Source organism: Theropithecus gelada, chromosome X (assembly GCF_003255815.1).
Source record: "Theropithecus gelada isolate Dixy chromosome X, Tgel_1.0, whole genome shotgun sequence".
Taxonomy (NCBI): Eukaryota; Metazoa; Chordata; class Mammalia; order Primates; family Cercopithecidae; genus Theropithecus; species Theropithecus gelada.
The window spans coordinates 108,103,561-108,118,510 of NC_037689.1; the positions used below are offsets into that span (position 1 = coordinate 108,103,561).

General features: G+C 40.4%; 1 protein-coding gene across 5 annotated transcripts in view; it reads left to right on the top strand.

Annotated features, from left to right (window-relative positions):
- The window catches only part of TMEM164 (transmembrane protein 164), a 184,737-nt gene that overhangs the window by 85,564 nt on the left and 84,223 nt on the right, over window positions 1-14,950 (top strand). Inside the window, exon 1 of one of the 5 annotated variants that reach the window (XM_025373158.1) lies at window positions 1,124-1,201. The exons of the other annotated variants lie outside the window; for them this stretch is intronic. The gene's annotated coding sequence lies outside the window, so the exon portion shown is untranslated. Of the gene's footprint in view, window positions 1-1,123; window positions 1,202-14,950 lie in introns of those variants that run through there. 5 annotated transcript variants of the gene reach the window in all.

The window sequence follows — 14,950 nt, forward strand, 5'->3', positions numbered from 1 at the left end:
AGCATAGGCAGAGAGAGAGAGGAGGATATTACATATGTACAGTAGGACAGTGACTCTGTTAATAAGCTAGAAGGCAGTGGGAGACGTTTCTTGAGTATTTAAGAGGAATACCATAATGGGGATGGGGAGATCTTGGAAAGCTACAATTCATCCTAGTGATGTCATCCCATGATCTTTACAGATGGAGAGACACAAGAGTTCACATTCACACTCTTTGACATAAGGATCAGAGCAGGGATTTTCTGCTTCTCTAGAGGCTTGAGAAACCTCTGCAGCTGTCAGAAGTGTTCATATCAGAAACAACTTAAAAGCTAACCAGTCATTTCTTTTTGCTTATAGTACAAATGTTGACTAGCGATGCTTCTGGTAGTTGATCTGAGCTCCTCCCAAGACTAGAAGATGCTAGCTTTTTAGTTATTAACCACAACACTCTTACTCAATAAAAGAGCAGTCATCAATCTGAGTCGACTGTTTCTACAGCCTCCAGGCTAAGATTCTTCCTTATCAGCTAGAGACCTGGGCTCAAGAATTTCACAGTGGGCAGGGAGCCTAGAGAAACTAGCCTTTTGAGACTTTCTCTGAGTTGGGCTATCTTGTTTGTTGTTGTTTTTGAAACTATCTCGCTCTGTTGCCCAGGCTGGAGTGCAGTGGCGTGATCATAGCTCACTACAGCTTCGACCTCTGAATTGGGATATCTTGAAGGAATACATGAAGGAAAAGAGAACAGAGATTAAGGTTTCCCAGGCTTTGGGTTGTAATGAGACGGTTTAGCTGTATTCCGAACACCCAGCACTTAATGTGCTTGGTTATCCATGTGTATGTAGCAAGGGTGGGAGAGTGAGTCACTGAGTGGTATGGTTTAAATGGCAGGGAACTCTTCCCTCACCCCGCCTTGGGTGAGAAAAGTGCATAGCAGAGCGCTGACACACATATTTTGCCTCAGAAAGTGTACAGTACCCCTCTGCTCCAGAAAGTGTACAGTACCCCTCTGCTCCCCACTGAAACCCTAAAGTTGCTCATCTTCATGTGTGCGAGGAAAGGAGTGGATCTGTGATGCAAGTAGGATTATTTGGTCATATAATGACCTGACTCAGTCTAAAGAAGCTTTTGAAGGGGATGAGATGAAATTTCATCTGTGCTGCAGAGAGCAGGAGGTGCGTTGCTGGATGGAGAGAGGACTGTAGGCTGCATGTGAGCCAAGGTAGATGAGGGAAGCATGGGGGTGGGCATGGAGAACTGGGGCAGCCTGACACGTGATCTTGGCATTGCAAGACTGATATCCTGTTGGCCTTTGGGTCACATGATATGACAGTGCAGTATCCCCATGGCCCTTTCTTTTTCTAGATTTCATTTATGATACTCTTAGATTTTTTAACAGCATGACTTTCCCCAGGGAGAAATTCAGACCTCAGATCTCTAGGACTGCTCTGAGGTCATGAGATAGACTCAGTTTGAACCTGTTGAGTGTAAATGTCTTGGAATGATTTTACCATCTCAGTACCACCCCCCCCCCCCCAAGTGCTCATCTGGTCAGCTGCTCTGGAACCTGAAGGATTCTAAACTGAGACTTAGTTTGGGGTCATATGCAGTTAAAAAGGGGTAGTCTTTTGCCACCTTCACCTTGGAGGTGGCTGCTTTTTGGCTTAGCATTGGACTCATCACGGAAAAAGATAGTTGAAAGATTGTTTTTGACCTGAGCAGCCTTATTAAGACTCAGTTATTGGCAAAGGAGAGAAGGCTCTGCTTATGAATGCTGCAGATTTAAAGGGGAAAGAGGAAACCACAGTAAGTAAAGAGCAATTCAGGGAGACCAGTTTCCCTTTTTTTATGGAGAATGCTGCTCAGGTGTCTGCTTTCCTAGGAGCCACCTTATTGTCAGGTTCTGCCTTCTGTCTATGTGTATTCTTCCCTTAATTTGTAGAAGAGGGAAGGTGCTTTTGGGTTGTTCACAGGTCTCTCTTCCCATTCCACATACAATAGAAGCTGCCTACCTTTACATATACTCAGTTTTATCTTCTCCAAGTCTCCCAGAAGTTCTCTTTGAAAGTTCCTGGAGCAGGGACTGCTTTTATTTTTTTCCCCTTCTCCTAGGCTTTAAGCATGTGTTTAGATGCACGTCATCATTAGGTTAAAGGAAGGCTAAAGATTCAGATAACTTTTCCCATCTGCGGAAACATGGAAAGCAGTACTCAGCAGAGGAATAAGGACTGATTATTTTGGACCTCTTTTTACTTTATCCAAGTGAAGAATCTACTGTGCTATATATTGATCAAAAGCAATTCCAAAGCGGGGAGAAAAAGCAGTACGGCATAATAGATAAGATTTGGGCAGGTTAGATAGAAGCAGTGCAGTTAGTAATGAAGAAACAGAACTGTTTCTTTCTCATTATAAAAGTAATCCATGCTAATTGTAAAGAAAAGAAATAAAATATTTCAGAAAGCAATAAAGACTACAATAATAATAACTGATAATTCCTGTTAATATGTTGGTATAATTTCTTCTCAGTCTTCTGTAGGTATATATCCCTTTTTTTTTTTTTTTTTTAAACAGACAGAGTCTCACTCTGTCACCCAGGCTGGAGTGCAGTGGCATGATCTCGGCTCACTGCAACCTCTGCCAACCAGGTTCAAGCAGTTGTCCTGCCTCAGCTTCTTGAGTAGCTGAGATTACAGGCACCTGCCACCGCACCCGGCTAATTTTTGTATTTTTAGTAGAGATGGGGTTTCACCATATTGGTGAGGCTGGTCTTGAACTCCTAACCTCATGATCCACGCGCCTCGGCCTCCCAAAGTGCTGGGATTACAGGCGTGAGCCACCATTTTTAGAAACAAAATAAAGATCATTCTACATCTGATACTTTGTAATATTTAAAATATAGCATGATTGTTTACCCATCTAATTAAGTATTCTTAACATGATTTCTGATGGCTACATAGTATTCCATTATTTGGATGAACATAATATAATGTATTTAAACACTGTTCTGTTAAATTCAGCATTTTATTTATGGGATAGACATGTTTTGAAGGGATCTTGAATAGTACAGTGGAATTAGTTATAGTTGCGGTTCTGCTTAATTCTTAGCTCTGTGATCCTGAGCGAAGATTAAAGTCTTAGCTTCCATTTCCTCATTTGTAAAAGAATGCTATTAATAGTAACCACCCTCCTGAGTAACAGTGATGATTAGATAAGATGACCCATGTAAATTTCTTAGCATGAAATCTAACATACACTAGGTACTCAATAATTGTTAGTAGTAACGTATAGCATTATCCTTGTCTTGACACTTTGTCATCTGTGTACTCACTGTTAGAATTTGGGTCTTAAGGAAAGAAAATTGCTTTCATTCAGATAAGTAAAATTTCAGAATGAAAATTGCCTTTAGATAAGTAGCCTCTTTTACCAGTTGAGTACCTTCCAGATAGAGGCTGTTGCCAACTTCCTGAATTTCACAGGGAAAAAAAAATATATATATTCTGCAGTCTCTGTGGTTGTGCGGCCCCATTTGGTTCAGAACAAGGAAGTGGGAAACCACCAGCTGCAACCAGGGAATTATCTTTGTGTCTACAGGCAAAGCCAGCCCAGCCTCCCTGTTCTACTTATCATTTTTTTCTTCACTTGCTTGTTTTTTATGTTCTTTTAGTCTGAAACTTTTTTCTTTCTTCTGAGCAGAGTCTCGCTCTGTTGCCCAGGTTAGAGTGCAGTGGCGTGATCGTGGCTCACTGCAACCTCCACCTCCTGGGTTCCAGCGATTCTCCTACCTCAGCCTCCCAAGTAGCTGGGACTACAGGCACATGCCACCACACCTGGCTAATTTTTTGTATATATGTATATATATATATATATTTTAGTAGAGATGGGGTTTCACCGTATTAACCAGGATAGTCTCGATCTCCTGACCTTGTGATTCCCACCGTCTCCGCCTCCCAAAGTGCTGGGATTACAGGCATGAGCCACTGCACATGGCCTGAAAATTTTTAAACATACGGACAAGTGAACAGCGCAGTACATAAAATGCTTGTATAGCTTCGACTTAGTCTCAGCAGTTGTCCTACTTTCTTTTTTTAAATTTTAATTATTATGCTTTAAGTTCTAGGTACATGTACACAATGTGCAGGTTTGCTGCATATGTATACATGTGCCACGTTGGTGTGCTGCACCCATTAACTCATACGTTAGATATATCTCCTAATGCTATCTCTCCCCCAACCCCCTACCCCATGACAGGCCCCAGTGTATAATGTTCCCCATCCTGTGTCCAAGTGTTCTCATTGTTCAGTTCCCACCTATGAGTGAGAACATGTGGTGTTTGGTTATCTGTCCTTGCAATAGTTTACTCAGAATGATGGTTTCCAGCTTCATCCATGTCCCTACAAAGACCGTGAACTCATCCTTTTTTATGGCTGCATAGTATTCCATGATGTATATGTGCCACATTTTCTTAATCCAGTCTATCATTGATGGATATTTGGGTTGATTCCAAGTCTTTGCTATTGTGAATAGTGCCACAGTAAACATACGTGTGCATGTGCCTTTATAGCAGCATGATTTATAATCCTTTGGGTATATCCCCAGTAATGGGATGGCTGGGTCAAATGGTATTTCTAGTTCTAGATCCTTGAGGAATCGCCACACTGTTTTCCGCAATGGTTGAACTAGTTTATAGTCCCACCAACAGTGTAAAAGTGTTCCTATTTCTTCACATCCTCTCCAGCACCTGTTGTTTCCTGACTTTTTAATGATCGCCATTCTAACTGGTGTGAGATGGTATACTCATTGTGGTTTTGATTTGCATTTCTCTGATGGCCAGTCATGATGAGCTTTTTTTCATGTGTCTGTTGGCTGCATAAATGTCTTCTTTTGAGAAGTGTCTGTTCATATACTGTGCCCACTTTTTGTTGGGGTTGTTTGATTTTTTCTTGTAAATTTGTTTAAGTTATTTGTAGATTCTGGATGTTAGCCCTTTGTCAGATGGGTAGATTATAAAATTTTTCTCCCATTCTGTAGGTTGCCTGTTCACTCTGACAGTAGTTTCTTTTGCTGTGCAGAAGCTCTTTAGTTTAATTAGATCCCATTTGTCAATTTTGGCTTTTGTTGCCATTGCTTTTGGTGTTTTAGTCATGAAGTCTTTGCCCATGCCTATGTCCTGAATGGTATTGCCTAGGTTTTCTTCTAGGGTTTTTATGGTTTTAGGTCTAACATTCTAGTCTTTAATCCATCTTGAATTAATTTTTGTGTAAGGTGTAAGGAAGGGATCCAGTTTCAGCTTTCTACTTATGGCTAGCCAGTTTTCCCAGCACCATTTATTAAATAGGGAATCCTTTCCCCATTTCTTGTTTTGCTCAGGATTCTCAAAGATCACATGGCTGTAGATGTGTGGTATTACTTCTGAGGCCTCTGTTCTGTTCCGTTGGTCTGTATCTCTGTTTTGGTACCAGTACCATGCTGTTTTGGTTACTGTAGCCTTATAGTATAGTTTGAAGTCAGGTAGCGTGACGCTTCCAGCTTTGTTCTTTTGGCTTAGGATTGTCTTGGCAATGCGGCTTCTTGTTGGGTTCCATATGAACTTTAAAGTAGTTTTTTCCAATTCTGTGAAGAAAGTCATTGGTAGCTTGACGGGGATGGCATTGAATCTATAAATTACCTTAGGCAGTATGGCCATTTTCATGATATTGATTCTTCCTATCCATGAGCATGGAATGTTCTTCCATTTGTTTGTGTCTTCTTTTATTTTGTTGAACAGTGGTTTGTAGTTTTCCTTGAAGAGTTCCTTCACATTCCTTGTAAGTTGGATTCCTAGGTATTTTATTCTTTTTGAAGCAATTGTGAATGGGAGTTCACTCATGATTTGCCTCTCTGTTTGCCTGTTATTGGTGTATAAGAATGCTTGTGATTTTTGCACATTGATTTTGTATCCTGAGACTTTGCTGAAGTTGCTTATCAGCTTAAGGAGATTTTGGGCTGAGACAATGGGGTTTTCTAAGTATACAATCATGTCATCTGCAAAGACGGACAATTTGACTTCCTCTTTTCCTAATTGAATACCCTTTATTTCTTTCTCTTGCCTTATTGCCCTGGCTGGAACTTCCAACACTATGTTGAATAGGAGTGGTGAGAGAGGGCATCCCTGTCTTGTGCCAGTTTTCAGAGGGAATGCTTCCAGGTTTTGGCCATTCAGTATGATATTGGCTGTGGGTTTGTCATAAATAGCTGTTATTATTTTGAGATACGTCCCATCAATACCTAGTTTACTGAGTGTTTTTAGCATGAAGGGCTGCCGAATTTTGTCGAAGGTTTTGTCTACATCTATTGAGATAATCATGTGGCTTTTGTCGTAGGTTCTGTTTATATGATGGATTACGTTTATTGATTTGCATGTGTTGAACCAGCCTTGCATCCCAGGGATGAAGCCCACTTGATCATGGTGGATAAGCTTTTTGATGTGCTGCTGGATTCGGTTTACCAGTATTTTATTGAGGATTTTTGCATGGATATTCATCAGGAATATTGGTCTAAAACTGTCTTTTTTGTTGTGTCTCTGCCAGGCTTTGGTATCAGGATGATGTTGGCCTCATTAAATGAGTTAGGGAGGATTCCCTCTTTTTCTATTGATTGGAATAGTTTCAGAAGGAATGGTACCAGCTCCTCTTTGTACCTCTGGTAGAATTTGGCTGTGAATCTGTTTGGTCCCATACTTTTTCTGGTTGGTAGGCTATTAATTATTGCCTCAATTTCAGAGCCTGTTATTGTTCTATTCAGAGATTCCACTTCTTCCTGGTTTAGTCTTGAGAGGGTGTATGTATCCAGGAATTTGTCCATTTCTTCTAGATTTTCTAGTTTATTTGTGTAGAAGTGTTTATAGTATTCTCTGATGGCAGTTTGTATTTCTGTGGGATCGGTGGGGATATCCCCTTAATCATTTTTTGTTGTGTCTATTTGATTCTTCTCTCTTTTCTTCTTTATTGGTCTTGCTAGCGGTCTATCAATTTTGTTGATATTTTCAAAAAAGCAACTCCTGGATTCATTGATTTTTTGAAGGGTTTTTTGTGTCTCTTTCTCCTTCAGTTCTGCTCTGATCTTAGTTATTTCTCGCCTTCTGCTATGTTTTGAATATGTTTGCTCTTGCTTCTCTAGTTCTTTTAATTGTGATGTTAGGGTGTCAGTTTTAGATCTTTCCTGCTTTCTCTTGTGGGCATTTAGTGCCATAAATTTCCCTCTACACACTGCTTTAAATGTGTCCCAGAGATTCTGGTACGTTGTGTCTTTGTTCTCATTGGTTTCAAAGAACATCTTTATTTCTGCCTTCATTTCATTATGTACCCAGTAGTCATTCAGGAGCAGGTTGTTCAGTTTCCATGTAGTCGTATGGTTTTGAGTGAGTTTCTTGATCCCAAGTTCTAGTTTGATTGCACTGTGGTCTGAGAGACAGTTTGTTATAATTTCTGTTCTTTTACATTTGCTGAGAAGTGCTTTACTTCCAACTATGTAGTCAATTTTGGAATCAGTGTGATGTGGTGCTGAGAAGAATGTATATTGTGTTGATTTGCAGTGGAGAGTTCTGTAGATGTCTATTAGGTCTGCTTGTTGCAGAGCTGAGTTCAGTTCCTGGATATTCTTGTTAACTTTCTGTCTCGTTGATCTGTCTAATGTTGACAGTGGGGTGTTAAAGTCTCCCATTATTATTGTGTGGGAGTCTAACTCTTTTTGTACTTCTCTAAGGACTTGCTTTATGAATCTGGGTGCTCCTGTACTGGGTGCATATATATTTAGGATAGTTAGCTCTTCTTGTTGAATGGATCCTTTTACCATTATGTAGTGGCCTTTTTTGTCTCTTTTGGTCTTTGTTGGTTTGAAGTCTGTTTTATCAGAGACTAGGATTGCAACCCTTGCCTTGTTTTGTTTTCCATTTGCTTGGTAGATCTTCCTCCATCTCTTTATTTTGAACCTATGTGTGTCTCTGCACGTGACATGGGTCTCCTGAATACAGCACACTGATGGGTGTTGGGTCTTTATCTAATTTGCCGGTCTGTTTCTTTTAATTGGAGCATTTAGCCCATTTACATTTAAGGTTAATATTGTTATGTGTGAATTTGATCCTGTCATTATAATGTAAGCTGGTTATTTTGCTCATTAGTTGATGCAGTTTCTTCCTGGCATCGATGGTCTTTACAATTTGGCATGTTTTTGCAGTGGCTGGTACCAGTTATTCCTGTCTGTGTTTAGTGCTTCCTTCAGGAGCTTTTGTAAGGCAGGCCTGGTGGTGACAAAATCTCTCAGCATTTGTTTGTCTGTAAAGGATTTTATTTCTCCTTCACTTATGAAGATTAGTTTGGCTGGATATGAAATTCTGGGTTGAAAATTCTTTTCTTTAAGAATGTTGAATATTGGCCCCCACTTCCTTCTGGCTTGTAGAGTTTCTGCCGAGAGATCTGCTGTTAGTCTGATGGGCTTCCCTTTGTGGGTAACCTGACCTTTCTCTCTGGCTGTCCTTAACATTTTTCCCTTCATTTCAACTTTGGTGAATCTGGCAATTATGTGTCTTGGAGTTGCTCTTCTCGAGGAGTATCTTTGTGGTGTTCTCTGTATTTCCTGAATTTGAATGTTGGCCTGCCTTGCTAGGTTGTGGAAGTTCTCCTGGATAATATCCTGCAGAGTGTTTTCCAACTTGGTTCCATTCTCCCCGTCACTTTCAGGTACACCAATCAGACATAGATTTCGTCTTTTCACATAGTCCCATATTTCTTGGAGGCTTTGTTCATTTCTTTTTACTCAGTTTTTCTCTAAACTTCTCTTCTCTCTTCATTTCATTCATTTGATCTTCAATCACTGATACCCTTTCTTCCAGTTGATCGAATCGGCTACTGAAGCTTATGCATGCGTCATGGAGTTCTCGTGCCATGGTTTTCAGCTCCATTGGGTCATTTAAGGTCTTCTCTACACTGTTTATTCTAGTCAGCCATTCGTCTAATCTTTTTTCAGTGTTTTTAGCTTCTTTGTGACGGGTTCAAGCATCCACCTTTAGCTCGGAGAAGTTTGTTATTACTGATCGTCTGAAGCCTTCTCCTCTCAACCTGTTAAAGTCATTCTCCATCCAGCTTTGTTCCATTGCTGGCAAGGAGCTGCATTCCTTTGGAGGAGAAGAGGCGCTCTGATTTTTAGAATTTTCAACTTTTCTGCTCTGGGTTTTCCACATTTTTGTGGTTTTATCTACCTTGGGTCTTAGATGATGGTGACGTACAGATGGGATTTTGGTGTGGATGTCCTTTGTGTTTGTTAGTTTTCCTTCTAACACTCAGGACCTTCAGCTGCAGGTCTATTGGAGTTTGCTGGAGGTTCACTCCAGACCCTGTTTGTCTGGGTATCACCAGCGGAGGCTATAGAACAGCAGATATTGCAGAACACCAAATATTGCTGCCTGATCCTTCCTCTGGAAGCTTCGTCTCAGAGGGGCACCTGGCCTAATGAGGTGTCAGTTGGCCCCTACTGGGAGGTACCTCCCAGTTAGGCTACTCGCTGGTCAGCGACCCACTTGAGGAGCTAGTCTGTCCGTTCTCAGATCTCAAACTCTGTGCTGGGAGAATGACTACTCTCTTCAAAGCTGTTAGATGTTTAAGTCTGCAGAAGTTTCTGTTGCCTTTTGTTCAGCTATGCCCTGCCCCCACAGATGGCGTCTACAGAGGCAGGCAGGCCTCCCTGAGCTGTGGTGGGATCCACCCAGTTCGAGCTTTCAGGCCGCTTTGTTTACCTACTCAAGCCTCAGAAATGGCGGGCGCCCCTCCCCCAGCCTCGCTGCTGCCTTGCAGTTCCATCTCAGACTGCTGTGTAGCAGTGAGCGAGGCTCCGTGGGCATGGGACCCTCCAGCCAGGCGCGAGATATAATATCTGGTGTGCCATTTGCTAAGGCCGTTGGAAAAGCACAGTATTAGGGTGGGAGTGACCCGATTTCCCAGGTACCATCTGTCACGGCTTCCCTTGGCTAGGAAAGGAAATTCCCTAACCCCTTGTGCTTCCCAGGTGAGGTGATGCCCTGCCCTGCCTCGGCTCAAGCTCTGTGGGCTGCACCCACTGTCCGACAAGGCTGGGTGAGATGAACCTGGTACCTCAGTTGGAAATGCAGAAATCACCCATCTTCTGTGTTGCTCACACTGGGCGCTGTAGACTGGAGCCGTTCCTATTCAGCTATCTTGGACAGGCGAGCGTCTTATTTTCTTATATGTGATTTCTGAAATGCAAGTTCCTAACTGCACTTCCTACCACAAGACAGACAGGATTGTGCTACAGGACCTCACAAAGTGGGAAAAAATGTATACACTCTTAGATCCAAGGGTTTATCGAAACAGAAAGTCAGTGTGGAAGGACTCTGGACTCTGGGATGGTAGAAACAGATTTTTTTTTTTTGAGACGGAGTCTCACTTTGTGCCCGGGCTGGAGAGCAGTGGCGTGATCTTGGCTCACTTCAGCCTCTGCCTCCTGAGTAGCTGGGATTACAGACGCATGCCACCACGAGCAGCTAATTTTTGTATTTTCAGTAGAGATGGGATTTCACCATGTTGGCCAGGCTGGTCTCGAACTCCTGACCTCAAATGATCTGCCTGCCTTGGCCTCCCAAAGTGCTGAGATTACAGGCATGAGCCACTGTACCCAGCCAGATCTTTTGCTTTTATAATGCAAATCACAGAAAGTAAATCTCAGTGTCTGGCTGAAGGAAAAAAGTAGATCCAAATGTCCATCAGCATGACAATGCGTAACTAACTTGTGGTATATTCATAAAAGTGAATAATATACAGCAGTGAAAAACAGATGAAGTTGAGCTACATGTATAAACATGGATAATTAGAAGTTAAGTGAAAAATGTAATTTGCATAATCTCTTTCTCTATATAATGTACCATTTATTTAAGGTTATAAACATGAAACAACACTATATGTGATTTGTGGATACATTCAAACATAGTAAATGTATAAAAACACGGGCAACAAGGAAGTCAACTACTTTAGAATAGAGGTTCCCCTTGGTGAGGGTTGGGGGAGATGAATCGTATTCAGGAAGGGTACATAGAGGACAACTGAATCAATAATATTCAAATTTATTAAAGCTGTATGGTAGGTGCAGAGGTGCTCATTTTAAAAAATACTTTACTGTATGTTTAAAACTTTCAGTGTAAAGAAAAAACTAGGGCAAAAAAACGTTGTTTAAAATGCTCAGAATCTTGGATCACTTATTTTGTGAATGTGAAAGCTGAGACTGGGAGAGTTCGGTGTTTTGCTTCTCTTATACATTTTTGAATTTTGTTCAGTTATACAGCCAAATTGGCTTTTTTGGGAATAAAGTTCTATGAATCTTAAGACATGTATAGATTATTATAATTACCACCACATACAGGGTTTAGAACTGCTCCATCACTTACAAAAACTTCTTATACTCTCCCTTTAGTGTGACACCCAGATTTCTAAACCCTGGCAACCACTGACCAGTTCTGCATCACTGTAGTTTTGTCCTTTGGAGAATGTCATACAAATGGAACCTTATAGTATGTAACCTTTAGAGAGTGGCTTTGTTTACTTAGCATAATGCCTTTCAGATTCATCTGAGTCGTTACATGTATCAGTTGTTTATTCCTTTTTATTTCTGAGTGGTTTTCCATGGTCTGTAAGTACCACAGTTTGTTTATCCATTCAGCCATTGAAGGGTACCTGGACTGCTGATTTTGTCTATTATGAGCAGAGTTGCTGTAAACATTGGTGTAGAGGGTTCCGTGTAAACATAAGTTTTCATCTTAGTAGGGAGCCAGGAACAGAATTATTGAGTTGTAGGGTGAGTACTAGTACTTTTAACTTCTAAAAGTTTTTTCTTTTTTTTTTTAATTTAAAAAAAAAAAAACCTTTATAAGATACCATCAAATAGTTTTCCGAATCAGTACTTTTACGTTTACATTCCCACCAACAGTGTATGAGAATTCTGGTTTCTCCACATTGCTATTGTCTTTTTTTGTTTTTGTTTTTGTTTTCAGGTAAGAAGTGGCATCTGATTGTGGTTTTAGTTTGCATTTCTCTAATGGTAGGGAACGTATTTTTATCTGCTTATGTGCTATGAAAACAACAACATATTCAATAACACCTTCTTTTGCTGAAGTGTCTGTTCACGTTTTTTTTTATAGCACTGTTTTTTTTTGGCGGGGGTGGGGTGGACAGAGTCTCACTCTGCTGCCCAGGCTGAAGTGCAGTGGCGCCATCTCAGCTCACTGCAAGCTCTGCCTCCCGGATTCATGCCATTCTCCTGTCTCAGCCTCCCGAGTAGCTGGGACTACAAGGCACCCGCCACCATGCCCGGCTAATATATATATATATATTTTGTATTTTTAGTAGAGACGGGGTTTCATCGTGTTAGCCAGGATGGTCTCGATCTCCTGACCTCATGATCTGCCCGCCTCAGCCTCCCAAAGTGCTGGGATTACAGGCGTGAGCCACCGCGGCCGGCTGGGTTGTGTGTTTTCTTATTGTTGAATTTGAGGATTCTTTATATATTCTGGATAAAAGTTCTTTGTTGGATATGTGATTCGCAAATATTTTCTCCCATGTTATATGTTATATAGCTCGTCTTTTCATTGTCTTAAAGTGTCTTTCACAGATCAAAAGTTTTTCATTTTGATTAATGTCAGTTTATCATTTTTTTTCTTTTACGTATTATGTGTTTGGTGTCACGTCTAAGAACTTTGCTTAACTGAAGATCACGGATTTTTTCCTACATTTCCTTCTAAGAGTTTTATAATTTTCTATTTAGAGTTATGACTTAGCTTTTATATAAGGTGTGACGTTTAGGTTAAGTTTGTTATTTTACATATTAATGTCCAATTGCTTCAACCCCATTTACGCTGTTTTCAAAAATCAAATGATTATATTTATGTGGGTCAAATTCTGGACTATTATGTTTCATTGATTGATGTGTCTATTCTTGGGCAATACTGCATTGTTTTGATTGCTGTAACTTTGTAGTAAGCATTAAAATCAGGCAATGTGACTCCTTCATTATCTGCTTCTTTTACAGAATTATTTTAGCTATTCCTGTTTCTTTGACCTTCCATATACATTTTAAAGTCAGTCTACCTATAAAATATCCTGTTGGGATTTTGATCAGAATTCCTTTGAATCTATAGATCGTTTTGGTGAGAACTGACATCTTTCCTATGTTGAGCCTTTCAGTCCTTGGACATGGTTTGTCTTTCCATTTATTTAGGTCTTTTATTTTATCAGCATTTAGCCATTCTCAGCATATGGATCCTGTAAATATTTTGATAGATTTATACCTAAGCATTTTAGTTTTTTTTTTGAAACTTTTTTTTTTTTTTTTTTTTTTTGAGACAGAGTCTCGCTCTGTCGCCCAGGCTGGAGTGCAGTGGCCAGATCTCAGCTCACTGCAAGCTCCGCCTCCCGGGTCCACGCCATTCTCCTGCCTCAGCCTCCCGAGTAGCTGGGACTACAGGCGCCCGCCACCTCGCCCGGCTAGTTTTTTGTATTTTTTAGTAGAGACGGGGTTTCACCATGTTAGCCAGAATGGTCTCGATCTCCTGACCTTGTGATCCGCCCGTCTCAGCCTCCCAAAGTGCTGGGATTACAGGCTTGAGCCACCGCACCCGGCCTTTTTGAAACATTTTAAATGGTACTTTCAAAATTTTGGTTTTCAGTTGTACGCTGCTACTGTGTAGAAGTGACTGATTTTTGTGTGTTGACTTTGTATCTTGTATCCTGTGACCTTTAAAAACTAATATATTTTTTTAGGAGCTTTTTTGTAGATTCGTAGGGATTTTCCATACATATAATCACGTCCATTGCAAATAAGGACAGTTTTACTTCTTCCTTTTCAATCTCTATTATTTTTGTTGCCTAATTCCTCGCTAAAGCTTCTAGTCTAACAGTAGTGGTGAGAGTGGACATCCTTGTCATGTTTCTAATGTTGTAGGGGGCAACATTTAGTCTTTCACCATTAAGTATTACATTAGGTGTAGTAATTTTAGGTGCCCTTTATCAGGTTGAGGAAGTTCCCTACTATTCCTAGTTTGATGATAATTTTTATCAAGAATAGATACTGAATTTTGACAAAATACCGTTTCTATGTCAGTTGATATGATCACGTACTTTTTAGTATTTTTTAGTCTTTTTGGCACGATTTGGTGAATTATATTAATTGAATTTCAAACATTGAACTAACCTTGTATTACCAGGACAAAATGCACTTAGTCATAGAGTATTATTCTTTCTATACTGCTACTTTAGATTTGCTAATATTTTCCTGAGGATTTTTGTGTCTGTGTTCATGAGGAATATTGGTCTTTGTTTGTTTCCTTCCTTCCTTCCTTCCTTCCTTCCTTCCTTCCTTCCTTCCTTCCTTCCTTCCTTCCTTCCTTCCTTCCTTCCCTCCTTCCCTCCCTCCCTCCCTCCCTCCTTCCTTCCTTCCTTCTCTCTTTCCCTCCTTGCCTCCCTCCCTCTTCTTCCTGCTTCCTTCTTCTTCCATCATCATCTTCATTTTCCTCTATTTTCTTCTTCTCTTCCTCTTCTTCCTCCCCACTACCCACCTCCTCTAGTTTTGGTATCTGGGTAATGTAGTGATGGACCATTCTGTTTCATTTGTTGATGTGTTTATTCTTTGCCCTCTTCAAATCAAAATGAGAAATGTTTCCTTCTCTTTTATTTTCTGGACAAGATTGTATAAATATTTGGTAGAATTGGTCACTGAAACTATCTGAGTCTGGAGATTTCTTATTCAGATGATTTTAACTATGAATTTAATTTATTGAATAGGATTATTCAGGTTGTCTTTTTCATCTTGGGTGAGTTTTGGAGTTTGTGGTTTTTGAAGAATATGCCCATTTCATCTAAGTTGTCAAATTTATGTGCACAGAGTTGGTTGGAGTATTCTTTTATAATTTTAATTACTAGAGTTCTAATATCTTCTT